Genomic DNA, 19,749 nt, shown 5'->3' with positions numbered 1-19,749 from the left:
GCAGTTTATTTAGCCTCAAGCAAAGAGATGAGGGCCAAGCTACAGTGGTCTGGTAAGCTCGTTACTTTAAAACTCCACACTCCCAGATTTTTTTTTCCACTTTCAAACTTGTAGTCTTTAGCCCCAGCTGACCCTAATTCAAATGACATCACTTGAGGCAATTTATCAGACTTTGCACAGCTCTTCACACTCTGCAAAGCCTGTAAATGGACTTGCAAGTGTTCAATCAATGGAATTCCCCTTTAAAACAATTCTCACTTCTACGTGTTGGAAATTTATCTCTTCACAGCCAGTAAGGTCATGAGAAATTACTATAAAAGCAGTTTCAATGTACAGTTTTGTGCCTAAAAAATAAGAACCAATTCTTTAAGGTTATTCGGCGCCTGTCATGGGGCAAGTGAGTCTCGGTGTTAACTGTCTAGAGAAACTCGCCTTTTCTCGGAGCTCAGTGAAGCCAAATTCGGGCACCAACCAAACAAGTAAAACATTCAACACTACTACTCCTTATTTTCAGCCTGTTCCATGACTATAAAATTTGGCACTTTGCACTGTGTTTATAGGCTCTTTGCTGACCGTGTACATATCAAAGTTGGACCTTGGAACCTCTACAACCCTTTACCGTTTCTCCCTCAACATCAGCACTCCCTGGAAACCGTGCAGCACAGAGATTCAGGAGGTGCCATCATTTCAGGTTTGGAAGCAGATCAAGTCAACTTCATGATTTCTGTTTTTATAATTAGTAGAAGTGTTAAGTCTCCCAACTGTAATATGTGCACCCAGAGCAGCTTATGACTAATATTTTTTTTTTTTTTTTTTTTTTATACTGTACATCAGTACTGTGTCCTTGTTTGTCAAATGTTTTTTAAGCTGTCCAGGACCCTCATCCGGCCCAGCTTAATCTCCCCTGGAGCCCACATTTCTTAAAGAATTACTCAACTCAATCAACTTCATGAAAGGCTCTGAGCGGGAATACATATGGTTTCTTATTCGATGTTATATTCCCTTTTGCAGGTAGCATCAATAAAATGACACTTTCCCCAGCAGCCTTCTAGACCATATTCACTCACACATTTCCTCAGGTGTCTGTAAGGTTTTCCTTGCACCTTTCACTCTCCTTCAGAGAATATTTTCTAAGATGACTTGTACAACATTGTTTCATGGAGCCCATTTCCCCAGGGAGAGTATTTATTACTGTAGGATTGTGAAGCATGTGCACACTAAACCCACCTTCAAGGTGAAAAAAAAAACATCTTTAATTGCTATATAAACACTGACCTTTGTAGTGGAGATGGAATCTAACACAGGCGCTAATGGTAGGTAGTCTATGTGAGAGCATTCAGTTATTCAGTATGCTTTACAGTTTTTTTTTTCCTTCATTAGAGGTGTGCGAGCTTGCCCCTTTCTCCTGACTATGTTATTATGTCTTCAGAGCTTGAGCCTGACATCATGTTGCCATTTAAATAGCTACCTGCCACGCTTACTTGAGCCATAAAGCACTTTTTCCTTTATAGTTTCTAAGACACCCCTCAATAGATGTTTTCTCTGGCTATTGTCTTATATATTATGGTTCTGGCCAGACTCTTTGAAACTACACAGAGTAAAAAGCTCTGCTAGCAATGGCAAAGGCCCAAACATAAAGATGCAGGGTACTACTGGTTCAAAGGTTTTCTCATTAGAGTAGCTGTTGTGGTGAAGTTGCAGTAATTAGTTATTTATGAAATATTTTGTAAGCACATTTGCACCTTTCTCTGGCAGGATCTTCTATCACAAACATAGTCAGTCAACTTTAGTATAATATGTTGCCCAGAATAGCATTTTTCTTTTTTCCAGCTTTTAAAACCACTGTGCCTGTCTTTGTTCTCTACTGAACGAGGACTGATTTAAATTTTAACAGAGCCTTTGGAGAAGCAGAAAATAGCAGTATAAATGAATCTGTTGTCAGTAGAGCAGCAAGCAGACAACTTCCCCAAAGGAGCACTGTATTAATTAGCGTCCAGTACACAAACGGGCCTTCTTTCTCGTGTTGAATGCATGCTCTGTTTTATCAGGAATCCAGCCTGGGGAAACACCTGAAAAGACAGATAATGTAATGTGGGCAGTCTAAAATACATTCAGGTAGGCAGCAGTGGCACCACTGTAAGCACATTAATTCCTATCAGGGTTATTAACTTGGGCCACTTGCTGCTGTCAGTGCTCTAAGACATTTGAATGTCCTCTTCTGGGCCTTCAGTATAGGAAATTTTATCCCGGTATTGTGTCCCAGGCAATGTTATTTGTCATGATACTGTTAGCGACGAGGGAATGGATTCAATTGTGGGCAGGTTCTTCTCTGTGTGCTGCTCTTTTAGAATGGTATAATCACATAGATGATATGAGCTCCTCTCTTTTGTGCTGGAATTTATTCTCTGTTTATTCCACAGCTCTTTGTATAATCTTGGCTCTTTACCATAGATAGTGTGTCAACAAGTAAAAAGTACAATGCTAAAGTATTTCTAACTTGACAGTGACATCTTTTCTTTGTTTGTTTAGCGTCTGTGTGTTTGTGCATGCAGAGTGCATTCATGTGTGCATGTATGCCTGTATCTTATTTTGTCTTTGTCTACATGTAAAGACCTTGAGATTATTTCAGTATTATGTGTGTCAGCATGGGTGTGATCAGAAGCATCGCCCGTGTTTTGCTACAAGAGCAAACAGCAGTCTGACATCTTTATGTCTCTTCCCGGCCTGGTAAAAACCTGTCTCTGTCCTCCCTCACTTTCCTTTTCAGGCCACTGTATTTATGATGGCAGTAAATGCACAAAAGCCCTCTTTTGTTATTGATCGAGTTCATTTTGATTTGGACTCGCAGCAAGGACAATCATTGGAACCAGTGGGGCCCTGCAGTGTACATTTCACACAAATCCTGTAAGAGGGATTGGTTTCGGGAGGTCTGGCGTCAGTCCTGACTTCATGATATGAAATCATATTAGTTTCAGCTTTTCAGAGTCTCTGAGAGAATAGCCACCAACAAATGGCTGGGCATACCTTTGAAGTCTGGTTATTTAACTCCTCAGCTCATTTATTTAATGTTAGACTCCATTTGATAACATGAATTAATGTTTTGCAAAGGATGTGTGCATCCTTTTTAAATTGCTTTGTTCGGTCCATGCAAACAGTCTAAATTAGTGGCTGGCTACACAAATTGTCTGGCACTATAATGTGTTTTCAACGAGGAGATGTTGAGAGACTTGGCTTATTCTCTGGATGTGTGGCTTTTTTCCTTTGATAGATCTAGAGACCAGTAATTGATTACCAAGTGTGAAACCAAAGTTAAGAACAGACTGAGTGTAGATGTGTCCCAGAGGAGAGGAGTTCCAAGTGTGCGTTGTGCATGACTCACTCACCTCCCTCTGTGCTTGACAGCTTGACTTGAAAATACGTAAACACCCACTAACTCACGGCCTGATAAGAAACACACCTATTACAGAGCCCCTTATTTCAACTTCAGTGTCAAATATAACAGTAATGACTGTGATTAAGCTGTGCTGCTGTTGTGCTCCTTATGATACCAGTTCACAGTGAATGGACAGTGGGTTTTGATGACTCACATCCCCTTCAGGTTGCATTAATATCCTCTGGCTGGCTTGGACTCTGTAGCCATGCCTGTTTTCCCCAGAGCCTGACAACCTGCAGCTCATTACAGACAAACTGTCCATGAGGAAACAAACTCACTCCTCTTACCTTATTAATATTGTCAACTGTGTTTAATTTCATCCTTGTGTGTGTTCCTGCAGTGAGTGCAACTCTGTCAATAGCAGAGACGGCTCAGTGACCCACGCCGCAAGAGATGTCATATCTATAATGTATCTGTCTCGATGCTTTCAGCCACTTACTCAACCAGATGAAGAGTGATGCCATTTGTAATGTTGGGCCGTTTTCATGATATGGTTGTTACATCGCTAAGAGTGTTTCAGACAGCTGTGCCTGTGTCGTGGAACCAAGAACTTCAGTTCAGCCAAGCTGAAGACTGATGGATGTTTAGATGGGGAGTAGAAATGGAACCAATTGAGCATTATTTAAAGGAATAGTTTGACATTATGGGAAATAAGCTTATTTGATTTTGACTTGAGAGTTACATGAGTGAACTGATATGACTTTTATATACATGTACTAAATATACAATACAGCTACAGCAAGCAGCTGGTTAGCTTAGCACAAAGACTGTAAACAGGAGAAATGCACTGATCAGCCATAACATTATGACCACCAGCTTAATAACGTGTACACAGGAGTCAATACAGCAGTTGTGTGGCACTCGTGTCATTCTGCAGCTCACTGTACATCTGTGAATCAATTTTCTTATATAGTTAGACTGTCAGGAAGAGAACAATTGTGTCGCCCATTCAGTGGAAAACCTAAGTAAAAGGTGTGAAAATTGGCTGCGAGGACAAGTTAGAGATCATTTAGACAAGTTCAACAGCCTCCTCATTCTAGATGTGATATCACCACTAAAGCCTCTGAATGTTTCTCTTAATAGAGGCTGATGTACAGTAGTTCTCATTTTCAACCATTATAACAAAGATTCAAAGAAAATAGAATCTTTAGAAAAGGATGAATGAAATTTAAAAGTTAAATCTACAGTAGTTTGTGTCACGATTCGGTTTCGTTGGATTCCCCTGGATGTATGTGTTTGCTGGCTCTGACCTGGGACTGATACCGACCGTGAGCTTTGTGTTTCACCTTGTCTCGTATGGTTTTGTTTAGTTTTAGCTCTCTTATTAAAGAGACGGTTTTGTTCAACACTTCCTCGTCTGGCCTTTTAATTGAGTTCACCTAACACTTTTCGGCCGCATCGCGCTTTTCCTTCTTCCAACACATCAGCTTCAAGGACTGAATGTTCACTTGCTGCCTAATATACCCCACACACTGACAGATGCCACTGTAACAAGATAGTCAGTGTTACACACTTTACCTGTCAGTGGTTATAATGTTATGGGTGATTAGTATTGTGGCTCTATCCAAACGATGTGAGTTCTCTTAAAATGATGCCTCATTTTCACTGATACATCTTGTTTCACATCCAACAAATTGAATGTGTTCTTGCAGGATGTGTACACACCTGCTATACACAACAGGCAGCCTGATTTCAGTTTTTCCATTTTGCTGAAGCCACCTGACATAATGTGATGACACTAGGGGCGTAATGATGTAATTGGTAATAGCTTTGAAATATGTGGCGCTTCAGCAGAAGAATGACTTGCATTCAGAGACAAAGGTAAATGTGTCCTGTTTTGTATTTTGTACCACAAGAAGAATTAGTGCCGTTACTCCAAAGCAGGAAAAGAAGCTGTCAAGGTTACAGAGAAAAATAGGATTCAAGCTGGAATCCTGCACATTGTAAATCTGTCATTGATTCCACAAGAATGTATTAAATAATGTCCCTCCCAGTATTTTCTTGTTGTTTATCATATGAAGTAAGGGGAAGACAGCTTCACAGATGATAGTAATGTGCATCATAATGGTGCCAAACATGTATAGAAATGGAGGAAAATATGACAAACTCAATTTTATGTTTCCTCCAAGGTCTCCCTGTCATTTTGGTGCAATGGGGGCTTTAGAGGTCTATTGTATAACAAAAAAAAAGAGCAAAACAGATATTAGGAACTAATTGCTGGGAGAGCTAATGATCAACCCTTAAGTATGTATACTGACACAGTCATTAAATATAGTAAATGTGACTTTGTGCTTCACAGTAGTTTGGACACTGAAATTAGGAACCAGTCTGCTGGTTTACCTGTAACCATAATCAAAACCCTGCACCAGTGGCAGTGGCTTGTTTAAAACTGAAACCCATCAGCTTGTGACTATAGTTTTCCAGACATCCAGAGTTTTGTTGGGAAAACATTGTCTCAAAGTCATGGTGCTAGTAAAAGTGTTTTCTTTTTGTTTAATGAGAAAAAGCTTGCTTGGTATACATGCTGTGTAAAGCAGTGGTCTGGTTCACACACACACACCTGGGAACAGCCAGAGTGGTGGTCTGTAACCTACAGCCCTGTAGATTGTTTTCTGCCAAGTACACTTTCATTTTCCCGTTTCGTTCTGTTTTACAAAATCTCTCTCTCTCTCTCACCCCACTTCTGGGCAGTCTTATTTCTTCCTTCAAGCTTGGGTCCACTACCAGAGGCCTGGGAGCTTGAGGGTCCTGCTCAGTATCTTAGCTGTTCCTAGCACTGTACTCTTCTGGACAGAGATCTCAGATGTTGTTCATGAGATCTGTTGGAGCCACTCTCCCAGTTTGGAGGTCACAGCCCCCAATGTTCCTATTATCATGGGGACCACTTGTGCCTTCACCTTCCACATCTTTTCTAGCTCTTCTTTCAGCCCTTGGTATTTCTTGAGCTTCTTGTGTTCCTTCTTCCCGATGTTGCTACGTATCACTTGGGATTGCTACATCTATCATTACGGCCTTCTTCTTCTTCTTCTTCTTCTTCTTCTTCTTCTTCTGTCTGGTTGGTTAGCCATTACCAGTTTGTCAGTTTGTACCTGGAAGTCCCACAGGATCTAAGCTTGGTCATTCTCAAACACCTTTGGAGGTGTATCCCATTATTCATGGATGAGTAATGGGATGCATATATATATATACTGTATACAGTATATACACACTGCTCAAAAAATTTAAGTCACACATCAGATCTTGATGAACAAATTCAAGTTGCATATCTTTAGTAATGTACATTGTATAATTTGACAGTCTCTCTCTGAAGATTTCATCCTGGTACCTCACAGCAGTCAGGATACCGTTAGCTATGACATGGAGATCTGTGTGGTCCTCCAAAGATATGCCTCCCCAGACTGTCACTGGCTCACCACCAAACTGGTCATGCTCAGTGATGTTACAGGCAGCATAACATTCACCACAGTGTCTCCAGACGCTGGATGTGCCATCTTGGAGTAACTGGACTATCTGTGCAACCTGACTGGGCTGCAGGTACTGCCTCATGCTACCAGCAGTGACGAGGATGGTAGCAAAACACAAAACCTGAGAAGAATCAGTCAGGAAGGATGAGGAGAGAAGGTTTGTCTGTGGCTACCACATGCAAACTCATTCCCTTTCTGGGAGTTGTCTTGCTTTTGCCTCCCCATTGCACCTGTCGTCACTTTCATTCGCACTGAAGCAGGTGAAACTGATTCACAGTCACTACTGGCTTGGTGTTATACTGTGATGATCAAGTGTTCTCTTCATTTTTTGAGCAGCTTGTATACATACTTTTTGTTCTGAATTTAGCCATTTAAAGCCTGTTTTAGGTGGAAAAGACGAAAAAGAAAATATTTTCTTTGAAAATAACTGTTGCTTATTTGTTGACAGTGAGCATTAGATGCTTAAAAGATGGTCAGTGTCAACTTTAATCCTTTGTATTGTTTCACACAGTTTTTCAGAACCAGCATACATCTTATAGTAATGTGAGGATAAAAATCCTTATTGTGCACTAACTAGCCTTGTTTTAGTCCTAATGTATTAGATTAATGGACAGCTCTTGTGGGACATCAGTATGAACATATTGTCCCTGATTCCTTTTGCAGCCAACAGCTGAGCATTTTTCTCAGGCTAAATAACTTTAGCTACACACAAGTTGTGAGACTGTGATTAGCTCTATTCCACTGAGGGAGAGGGAGAGAGAGAGAGTTCCAGTCATTTTTTCAGTCTGTCCATGATATGTTTTTTCTTTTTTTTTTTTATTTTGGAAGTGCTGGAAGGAGACAAATTATATTTAAGCAATAAGCCATGAGAAGCTGTACTTGACAGTGATTTTGGAACAGCTTAGAGGTATTGTTAGGGACTAAACAAAATGTCAAAGCACAGCCTCAAGTGTAATAACTTATGGTACGTTTACCAGTCTGAGTGGTGATTCTGGGTTACAAGGCGTTTTACACGAATTTAAAACTCAGTCAATCATAACTGAGTGAAGAGACATTTTTATGTTACAAACTCAATAAATGACCAGAGTTTCTTCGAGGAGCTGTATGTATTGATTCAGTTGAGTTTTTAAAAGATGGTAAAGATGCTTGTGTTTAAAAGCCTAAAGTCTTTTTTGACCTTCGAACTCACTGCTAGCATCCAGACTGCAGTCATTTTGGTTTTTAATCTAGCAGTGCAACAGCAGTGTAAAACAAAGATATGTTAAAGCCTTCAAGCTAAATATGTTTCCAAGGCTACTAATTAGCCTGTAAAATTAGAAATAATAAAAGGGTTACACATTGCCATTGAGCCACATTTTAGCTGTTTCTCTGCTTAAGCTAGGGAATCCTCTGCTGTTGTCTCGTCTCACTAGCAAACACAAAGCATGTTTAAAATGCTTTGAAAAAATTAATACAGTTTTTTTTGTTTGTTTTAGTTTGAAGTGTCTTGATGGTAAAAATCAGCCCTGAGAAACGTCCTCAGATGTTCCCATTAGCACCACTGTTATTCAGCAGCTAAACCTGATTGCTGATGAAAGCAACAACTGTGTGGTTTTAGTCATGTTTGTCTTTCTGTTCATCTAAAATCAGCAAATTACAGTATAATTGTGTCAGGAGTTTCTTCCCGTTGTTTGTTTTTAGATGAACCTCTGACAGGGACAGGGACAGGCTGACCTGCTCTGATCCCGACCTAGCTCAAGTGCTTTGAGAATATTAATTTCACTTTCCGTAAAGGAGAGGAGGAAAATGAGAAATGCTGCTTTGTAATGGAAGCCCACGGCAAAGACATACAGAGGCATGTCTTTTGAAAAAAATCTGTCATTATATATTCTCCCAGTATTACTGCAACAGGAGAAGCATACTAACAACTTGTGCTCTTTGAAGACTTCCAGGAACCTCTTTAATATTTTTGGCTCCAACCTGTGTTGCTTTGTGGTATATATGTATTCTTACATCCTTTTTATATTCAGGGTTATTTCCATACAAGATGTAATAGTCCCAGTGGATTTGAGCTAATGACTTTGACTTTGTTTCTTCATAAACAAACATTGATACTTTAAAATGTATGGATTACTTTTCAGTAAGTCTAACCAGAAAATGTTACTGAAGCAACAATGACTGTAAAAAAGCTATGCAAGCACTTTCATAACTAGAGCACAGCTGATACAAGAACTAAGTACAGATGCTATTTAACTGTCACTACAGCTTCATCAAAACAAACAAAAATCAAATGTGAATTAATACAAAAGCTAGTGCAACTACTAAGCGCGTTACTGGCTTAAATGAAAACTTAAGTCAATGGTTCATGAAGTTTCATGTTAAAGTTTATATCCTGGATGATATTTCTCATGCAGCTCACACTATTCTGATGCAACATGGGAGCTGTTTCAGCAATAGGTGTACACAGACTGTCTGCAGAGAGTTTCAGGCTGCAGTTTGTTCTTGGTGCAATGAGCCATTGAAATAAGCACAATGGAGTTGTGGCCCATCTGCCATATTAGCGTTGCTTTCCAGAAGGGAAGGGACTGAAGATTTGTTACCATTTGAGTTAATGAAATATTCTGTATAATGAATCCTGTTTATGCTTTTGTCTGTGTACTTTATTTCATACATAAAGTAATTTCTCACTATCAGCATGCGAATATGCACTGATAAAATTACACTGCAAGCAGGATCATGAACAAAGTTAAAACTGCACTAATCAGAACTTTTATACTGAGAATGGATTAATGAGTAATGTGAATGGAGTTGGTCATACAGTCATAATGAACCCACAGAAAATTCCTAAGTATGCCTTACCGTCATTTCTATGGAGCACTGTAGCATCTTTTCAGCACACTGCTTTCCTTTGCAGCCCCAAACTTTACTGTTGGTTCACTAAGGTAATATTGCACATTTGTGCGGTGGCCAGAAACACAGCCATGAAATGTATACTAATGTTGTGGTGTGTCTGTGTCTGATAGATGTAAATGTGAAACTGCTATATGCCATAACAGCTACTGTGTAGCAGATGGTAATATGTTAGTGTTGTGGCTCCAGCTTGTTGCACTAACCCTAAGTTTCAAAAATTGAATTAATAGTGTGACAGAAAAAAGAGGTAGCTGAGGTTTGGCAGATTGTTGTATATCCTTTATTTTAAATGGCTCTTTTTTTTTTCATGCTTATTTGTCCTTGTTACTCTGGTCTTGGCTCCTCTGTGTGGCATTATCAACCAGCCTGATAGTTCATGTTGTGACTGATAGCTATTACTAGTGATTCTCTCCAACACATCTTCAGCATAGACAATTCTTGTTTTAAAACTAATTAAATATGTAGTCAACACAGTCTTGTAAACTGATTGTTGCACCCAAGTCCTGCCCCCCCCAAAAAAAAATCAATAGTCCACCCTGCCTCCAACATCTTAATGCTGCTCTCAGTAAAAAGGGATGTGTAGAAGTGATGGAGTCTCTGTCAGTTACTAGACATCAGAGGGGTTTTTAATTGAGGCCTCAGTGGAGCTGGGAGAAACATGGGAGATGATGAGAGAGAGAGGTAGCGTGGCTGGTGTTAGATGAGGTGGGCAGACCAGCTGAGAGACAGCATTGTCATCCACTTTCATTCCTCTCTCATACTAGGCCAGGCAGTGCGATATGACATTTATATTGACGGAGTTTTTATCTTTCATTATTGATAGTGGTATATTTTTCCTCTTAATTTTAATGCATTGTGATTAAAATGCAGGACAACACTCTGGGATAGTAACATTTTATTACATGGAATTAAAGTTGCTATCAATTAACTATTTATATAGTTTACAATGGTTGTGGAGGAGAGTTTCATACCAGGTGGAAATTAGGAGCTTATCACACTGCACAGCTGTGTGTGTGTGTGTGTGTGTGTATACACACCAGGTATTACTCACATTGTGGCGACTGAAACCTGTTTACACACTCACACTGGACCCAGCCTTTGTCGCGCTGCTCCTACCCTGTAAATCCATGAATTTTAGAGTGAAGATATCATTTAAGGTCAGGGTTAGGTAAGTAGTAGTTATGGTTAAAGTTGGGATAAGTCTCCTGGAAATGATTGTAAGTGAATGTAAAATCTCCATGAGGAAGGAAAATAAATGTGTGTGTGTGTGTTTGCTTCATTTTTTTTACAACAGCTGTAGCATTTTGTTTAGGATGCTGTGGCACCAGTGTCTACATTGTGGTTTTTCCTTTCACACCAGTGCCAGTGCTGCTTGTGTCAGAAATGGAGCATGTTCTCAAACATTCCCCACACTAGCTGACATGTTTCCTCTGACTACATTTTGACTCTATGTCTCCACCCATTTCACTTTTTTTCGTAGCGTGCAAGTGTGCGTATGTTTTAGTTTAAAAGGTAACCGTATGCTCACTGGTTAACGTGCCCTAAGCTGATGCTCCTTTGACGTGACATCTGAAATCCATTCTGCACCAGAGCAAGTGGTGTAGCTGCATCCATATGGGGGCACGTATCTCCACTGATGTGACGTTTATTCCGGTTATACCAGTCTCTACCCCAGTTTGTGTTTATATATGTCTGCTTCATGCTCCTCTACCTGTAATGTAGCTTCTGCTTTGCTAACATGGCATCCATGCATTTGTGTTTGAGCTGTATATTCAGTTAATTAGCCACTCAGCTGGGTATGGGATTACCTTCAACTATATAGATGAGAAAATTGACTCTAACCTTGCCCATGGCATAACTGAGTAAGGCTGGAAATCCTCTTTGATATCTCTTGGCTTCCCCCTGCGTCCCTACCAGACAAATCAGTGACTGTCATATTAAATTTGGTTGTATGCACTGTAGTAATATACAAAGTCTTGTGTCCGTTTTTGTGATTACATCAATGAATTCTGTCTTACCCATTTGTTTATATGGCAAACTGAAATTCATTGAAATGTGTGTTGTTAGTGATCAACAGATATTCCCAAGCATGCACTATTATTACTTGCATGCACTACTATTGGTTTATCTTGTTGTGCTATATTACTGCTACTTTGGCATGATACTTTTATAATTCAGTTTTAGAAATCTGTGTTTTAATGTGTTTAGGTTTGATTGTTTTAGCATGGTTTCCACCTGGTATATTTGTTTTACTGTGCAGCACTCTGGGCTCCTTAGAGTTGTAGAGTGCTATATAAATAAAGTTTATTATTATTATTAAAGCAGCTGGAAGTAACTTCTCCCTGTATGTAGATATAACACATCGTAATAAAGCATAATGTGAGTGTTCTAACACCAACCTACAATCTAGTTAATTTTAATAATGAGTATGTGTGTTTGTGCATAAAATGCACATGCAGTTATCTCTCTCTCTCTCTCTCTCTCTCTCTCTCTCTCTCTCTATCTCTCTCTCTCTCTCTATCTATATATTTTAAAGAGTAGCTCAACATGCATTTGTAGGACTAGAGGTTAGCTATCTTAACAGAACAGTCCACTGAAAATGAATACTCACTTGTTGTAAGCGTTGAAGGTGGCTGCGCTGCAGTGTTAAAATTTCACCTTGTATATAATAGATGCTAAGGAAAATCCAGTTGCCACAATGAAAACATTGATACAAACTACAAGACTCCCCTGCAGCATTATGTGTTTGTCTTTAATCTATTCTCTTTTTTTCTAATAAACTAGCGCTAACAAGAAACATGGCTCTTATTTGTTGCTAGCCTATACTGACCGTAAACCTATAACTGACACTGCATATTGATACCAATATCAATATTTCAGAATTTTTAAAAAGTAAAATAAATGAATTACAATTTTTTTCCAGTACTCAATTTTGAACTCATAACAAACATTTTTAAGACAGATCTTTTAGATTTGGTTTTAACAAATACAAAGCACGGCACTGAATTTTATTTGAAGGCTAAAAAGTTAAATGTTATGGTCACTGCTCACTGCACTTTCTTGATACTCGATTGGGCTGACGTATGTAGATATTGAACTTTCTGCAACAAGCTATCATTGGTATCACTTCGGCCATTTGATCAGGCACTTGGTTTTGCAAACCACAAAGCTAATTCAGGTTGGTATTGTTCAGAATTACACTCGAAGATAAATTGCCCTCTTTTGTTTCCCAGAATAGTAGTTCCTTTCCTAGCTGTGGTGGAGGGATATGTTCTAGTGGGACAGCTGAAGCTTTGTTTGAGCCTCAGACAAACTTTGCAATCCATTTTTGCACAAAGTGAGATCTCACTTCTCCCGGTGTCATGTTCCAGGTGAAAAGTTTCGGTGTCAAGAGGAGGAAAACATCTAAGACCTATTTTCATGTACATATAGCACATCAGTATTGTGTTAAGACCAGCTTGAAAAATCCTCTAACTTGGTGGCCTATGACATGTTTTATCCCTGTGGAAAAGTTTAGCATTTTTATTTTTATTTTTTTAAAGCTTTTGTCCCAGTGATAACCATGGCCAGGGGCATTGTGTTTTTCAGGTTTCCTGTCCATCCATTCGCCTGTACAATCCTTGTGAACATGATATGTAGGAACATGTTGAGGGAATTTGTTCAAATTTGGCGTAAATGATTTTGGTGGTCAAAGGTCAAGGTCACTGCTACTTCGTGTTCATCCCATTCTTGTAAATGCAGTATTTCAGAAATGCTTTAGGGGAATTTCTTCAAATTTGGCACAAATATCCACTTGGACACAAGGATGAACTGATTAGATTTTGCTCTGTCCCCGAATTTGACTGACTGGCAGAGGAATACAACCGCGAAGTGGTAATTCCAATTTCTTCCAATATCTGGGTCACTGTAAGTAGCAATGCAATTGGAAGGCAGCAGGAGATGGTGCATCGCACATAGGCACACACACTAGAGGTCATAGCACAAAGAGGAATAACAAGTAACTTTCCAAAGATCAGTTTGATATCCATATCAATTTTAGACTTTTTTAAAGGAATTTGGTTTGAATCTGTGGTTTTGAGCTGATGCAGCTGTATCTCATCTGTTGCATCAATTTTTCAATATGTATTGGTTAGTCTTTACACCCCTGCTCTTAATTTACTTTTTATCTTTAAGTCACTGCAGTTTCCAATAAATTGTCCTTTTTTTGTATGAGCAAGCTACAGTAATCCAAAGTCATATCCTGTATTGACCTGGCAATTGCATTTGAAGTTCACTCCATCCTTGTCCCATCTTGTTTTATTGTAACCTTTGTCAGTGGTATGTGACCACTGGGCAGCGGGAAATATTCATCTGTAGGTTAATTAGATTAAAGTCTGACTCATTTTATGAGGGAGGGAACCTTGCCACACCAATCCATCATTCTAAATCCATAGTGCTGTGGTATAGGCCGAGTGTCTCTGCACTGTGAGCCAATCTTCCACTGGAGAAAGGTCAGCTGCAGTCTGACATATCTGAGGGACAGTGTAAGACTCGAGAGTGGACTAATACCACAAAACCCCATTGTGATTCTAGTCTGAACAAGCATTCAAACTGTTACAAGCAAGCAAGGATTGAGCTGGTAAGTCCAAAGAACTCATTCACCCAGATTTATATATGTATGTATGTATGTTTGTGTGTGTGTGTGTATATATATATATATATATATATTTGCCACCTATTCAGGTTGCTTGGTTACTTACTCGCTTATCCCAGCCCTCCACCCTTCACTGACTCACTAACTCATCCACCTTACTCTCCCCCTCATCCTCTACCACATCCCCCATCACCACCAGATGGCTTTTACAGTTCTCCTGCTGAGAAAAACAGAGGGCTGTTATAATGTTATTCCTATAAATGCAGAGCCATTACTCTGTTTTAATGTGCATGTCTGCACATCATACATTTGTGTTTGCCATGAGCACATGGCATCAAAGGAAGGGCAATAATGTCAGACAAATTGTGTAAGTAAACGGGTGCTAGGTTGTCCTCGAGATGAGCGCCTTGCCTCTCTGCATGCCAATAAGACAGTGAGGTATCATCTGGGTGAAAAGCAATTTATTGAAATGCAACAAGAGGGGAGAAAGCTCAGAGCAAAAATGCTGACAGGGCAAAAATCTGTCGCCATCCATCTTGGTTTGCCAGGTTTTCCCTCTAAAAGTGAGCTGAGCAGAGGTGTTCTCAGAAATATTGCTAGAACAGCTGGTGTGTCTATATGGTCACAAGCTTTTTATGCTCAGGCTGAATGGAGAGAGTTTAAAGATTTTGATGGACACCTTTGAGCTTGATAATAAAGGCTGGTAATTGAATTTGTTTCAGCTTCAGTTTCAAAGTCATTCATTCAGTTTGATTCTAATATTCATGATCATATTTTTCATTCGGGCTAATCCATGTCCTCTGACACCAAGGCTATCTTCTTTCCATTAGTAGTGTTGATATTGTTTCTGCTCTCTTTCTTGTGGGATCGACAGAGCTTCACAGAAGCTGAATAAAGAAGTTTAAATCACCACTGTCGGCAAGCCTGTTTGCACTTTGCTGAGGTAGTATTCATCAATCACCTCACCAGTGTTGGGTGAGCCCCTGCTTTGTCTCACTGAGTTTTATATCTCATTCACTTTACTGTTTCCACCCTGCCTTTCTGTATTGTCTGAATGAATGTCTTTATCTCTGCCATGTGAGTCATTGTTGTTTGAAATGTATAAGCCTATTTCCAGTCCTGGGCCTAGCGTTGTGTCTCTGGCCTCTAGGGTGATATAGGCCCTCCAGCAGGGCTATGCCCTGCTGCTGCTCAACCCCTGGGCAAGCCACTAGTCCAGCTTGCTGTCCTGTGATGAACACTCTTCCACTACAGGTTCCTGCTCTCCTGTCACTCTGTTTTCACAACCAGGCAGGACAAGGCTGGCTTGTTCATTGTGACAATGAAAGAAAAACCTAATTGACTCTTCTTCTCCTTTCCCTCATCCCTCCAGCTTGTCTACAATGAGCCTTTAGGCTCTCCTTAGCCTGAAGCCATCCTTCTGTCAAAGGACATTATTCTTCTTTGGTCACAGATTAAGAGACTGGGTTTCCTCAAGGCAGGTAAAAGTGGGGTGACAGTTGGAGAAAAAGCGGCTTTGATTTCCACTGTCTTTATGTTGCAGAACCTAGATGACAGCCAAGGGATTTTTAGGAACACTTTACTGCACCAAAGGTGCTGGAGAGAAAACACTCAGGCTTGTAAAAATGCCTGCAAATCTTGGCTCTCACATTCACCGAAGCCCAAACAATACCTAATCTGGCCCCTTGTGAGTCCCCTATAGGGTCTTCCAGAGACTAAGGGAGCATCATTTCTCTCCAGTGATGTGGTCTGTGTTAGAGTCTCCATATGGAGTTTGATCATACTCTTGCCTGCCCCCATTAAATATCTATTTTTACCTTAGCAGTCTGCTGTGGCCTCCTATGATACATAAAACACCCATGGAGAAGCACTACCTTGTGTCAGAAGTAACAGAAGATATGCTCCAGGTGTGGTTAACGTAACCTACATAAAATGTTGGAAACATTAATTGAAGGTACATTTGTAGCCACCAGTAATACAGTAGTACCTTTTCATTATATATTGTTTTGTAAAGAAATGGCATTGTGCTCAACAACAAAAAACCTCCAAGGGATGGACACAATAACTCACCACAGTATATGTACAATATAATAGAAAATAATACCACAGCACCATTTTATAGCTACAAAAACTGCTACTAAGTTTGGATATTATATGATATTATACTGGATTAGTGTTTGGGTGTGCTGGTGTTCCTGTAATCATGCCCATCTACTGGTTCAGTAAAGCATGATGCCAAAGTGACCTCTACATGTTCAGACATTTATGGATTGTGGCCCTCCTTGAGGCCACAGTGCAAACAGTGACATTTTATAAATAAATCAACAAGAATACCAGGACCTAGTGCTCCCTCATCACATAGCACAGGAAGCAAACTCTTGTGCAAATCTCAATTTAAGAGAGAATACAGAAGCTAATGATTTTCTCCATTGTCATTTTTAAGTTTCCAAAGTCATTATTTTGATATCTTCCATGATCAAAATTATTGATATAAAAAAAGACTGTAGACTTGTACTATCACAATAAAGCAATGGGGGAGTGGCACTGCCAAAATGCAAATATTACAACAAATTTTACTGACACATTAAATGTATACAATCCAATAAAATTAAAATTCATAAATGCAGCATGCAGTTAAAATGTGCTGAAATTTGCAAAATTTCCCCATGACTCCAGGCTTTCATGTAGTTATAAATTATATGACAAAAAAAATGTACTCTCACTATAGTGTTGTTTTATGTACACCAACTGGATACATCATTCAACTCCCATCCATTTTTTGTTTACTAGTCAACTGACTGGGTGTGGAAGGACAAAAAACAGACAGGAACCCTAGTGAGTGTGTGACATTTGGGGCTGATTGTTTTGTTCCGTTCTGTATCATATCATGTCAGATCAATGCAGGTGCACTTTCCACTTCAAGCAGTGTTCACTGCAATGCTATTTTTTAATGATTTTGTTTGTATTTAAAACTTAAAATAATTAATTTTTCTAACATGGAACAGCTACATATTCATAGAAAATGATGAATGTGTGAAGTGAATTTTGTCCTGTTGGGTGCAGCTCTGTAGTCTGCAGACTCTAGGTAATGTGACTGTGCAGCCCAAAGCACTCCATCCTTACCCTTGCACAGAGGGAATAGGGAAAAGGGGAAAGAGATGATAGGTAAACAGAGCCATTAGAGACAAATCTATTTCTGAAGAAAACAAAATCACATCATCAAACAAAAGAAAAAGAAAAATATAACGCTGCAGCCCATTGGGTCCTAGCATAGCAATGATAGCCGACTATAGCATTTGTCTTTATCAATTTGCCTTGAGGGAGGGAGAGCATGGTGGGAGGGCATGAGAATAAAAGGAGAATGAGAAAGACAATGGAAACAAAGAATGCCACGTCTTCCTTACTCATCACAAAGAGCTGGATGCAGTTATTTTTTTCAGACTTTATAAGACCTGAACAGCTTGTGTATGATTATTCCTCTTTTGTCCATGTTTTGTGGTTTTGATGTGAGCACAAAGTGGCTCTCAGATGGTCATTCTTTAAATATAGCAGAATGAAGGACTCTGTGGGCAGCAAGCCACAGCATCATCAGTCATGACTAGCCCGGGGAGGCATACGCAGCTTCATCAAAATGACAAGACTGACTTTCCAGATTTTATCCTTTCTCTGTGACATTTGGTTGTTTATCCAGCTTTGCAGTAGCAGTACCAGAAAGTCTTTGTAGTGCCTCATGTATTGAGAGACTCTCTTGAAATAGATGGCTACAGAGACTGTAAAAAAAAAAACCCTGACATTTGATGGTAATTACATAAAATGCACAACATGTAGCATATATTAATATCTGCCTCACAAACTGCTGACACTATATAGTGATTATTGTTTATTCTGTTACTGCCATTTAACATTTTGATGTCAGCAGAGAAAGATATTAGGATTAAACAAGCTGCAATAACAAGACTAAGAGTTTGCAGCCAAGCTAAACGCTCTGTGGGGCTGTAATTAGGCACAACGCTGCTTTGAGCCACATGCTAATGTCCACATACTAACACACTGAGAATGACCATGCTGATGTTAAACAGGTAGGTGTTAACATAGGCATGTTAACATTTTATAATTAGCATTAAAGACAAGCATAGTTGAGGCCTATAGAAATGCAATTAGCTCCAAGGCATTGCATGTATTGAAATTTTGACCTGATGATTACATTGGAGAACAATTAATCTCCAAAGTTATTACAATTCGTCCTTAAGGTGACTTGAATGTGGGTGCAGAATTGTATTAGAAATCTATACAATTGTTTTTGACACTTTTCAGTTAAAACCATGAGCAAAACTGCTGGCTGCACTAAATGAAAAATCAGGGGATCTTCAAAGTCAGTATCATCCATTGGGAAATGAATTTATGTACAAACTTTCATGGCAATTCATCCAAAAGAAATATTTCAGTCTGGACCAACCAACTGCTGACAGACTGAGATTCCCATCCGTAGAGCTGCTCCATTAGCATGGCTTAAAACAACAGCAGGATTAGCAGATTTATTTTTTTTATTGACCCTTTTTTGTAAATGGTAAGTATGTGTCCCTCCTCCTCTACTCCACTGTGGCCCTCTGTGGCCTTTCATTAACACAGTATGTTTCGTGGGACAATCAGGTACAGTTGATTTTCAGCATCAGATAGGCTGGATTTCCATCTGATTCCTGATCACCTCTAAAAAAGATGCCTGTATTAGCTCATTTTGGCTGGTCCATGATGTAACCGGTTTGCCTGTCTTCTTAGCTGATGCCAAGTCTGTACAGATGCTCCATCATTTCCTCTTTCCAGTACCGGCCATTTTTCAGTTGTTTTTTTTTTCCTGCCCAAACCAGCTCTCACTGAAGGGAAGCCTGTTTGTGTTACATCCAGGCTCACAGATATTTAGTTGCTCTGCTGTTTTCTTTTCCCTCTGTTCACTTTGAATACCCTGGGGAAATTTGGCTGTGTTCCTGATACTGTATTTTTTTGTTTGTTTGCTTGTTTTTTGCTCTGCTGACCAGTTTCTATTTCTCCATCAACTGGCAGTTTGCCAACTGATGGGTAATTGTCTCCTAGCTGATTTTATCTTCTCAAGTTTTTTTTTATTTGTTCATATATAATATATACAGTAGGTACGGAAAGTATTCAGACCCCCTTAAATTTTTCACTCTTTGTTATATTGCAGCCATATGCTAAAATCATTTAAGTTCATTTTTTTTCCTCATTAATGTACACACAGCACCCCATATTGACAGAAAAACACAGAATTTTTGACAATTTTGTATATTTATTAAAAAAGAAAAACTGAAATATCACAT

At 39.4% G+C, this 19,749-nt stretch overlaps 1 protein-coding gene across 4 annotated transcripts in view; it reads left to right on the top strand.

Annotated features, from left to right (window-relative positions):
* The window catches only part of cd276 (CD276 molecule), a 72,956-nt gene that overhangs the window by 25,978 nt on the left and 27,229 nt on the right, over positions 1-19,749 (top strand). The gene's annotated exons all lie outside the window — the stretch shown is intronic.

Source organism: Monopterus albus, unplaced genomic scaffold (assembly GCF_001952655.1).
Source record: "Monopterus albus unplaced genomic scaffold, M_albus_1.0 scaffold17.1, whole genome shotgun sequence".
Taxonomy (NCBI): domain Eukaryota; kingdom Metazoa; phylum Chordata; class Actinopteri; order Synbranchiformes; family Synbranchidae; genus Monopterus; species Monopterus albus.
The sequence above is the reverse complement of the archived record's forward strand: the minus strand, read 5'-3'. Positions and strand labels throughout refer to the sequence as shown.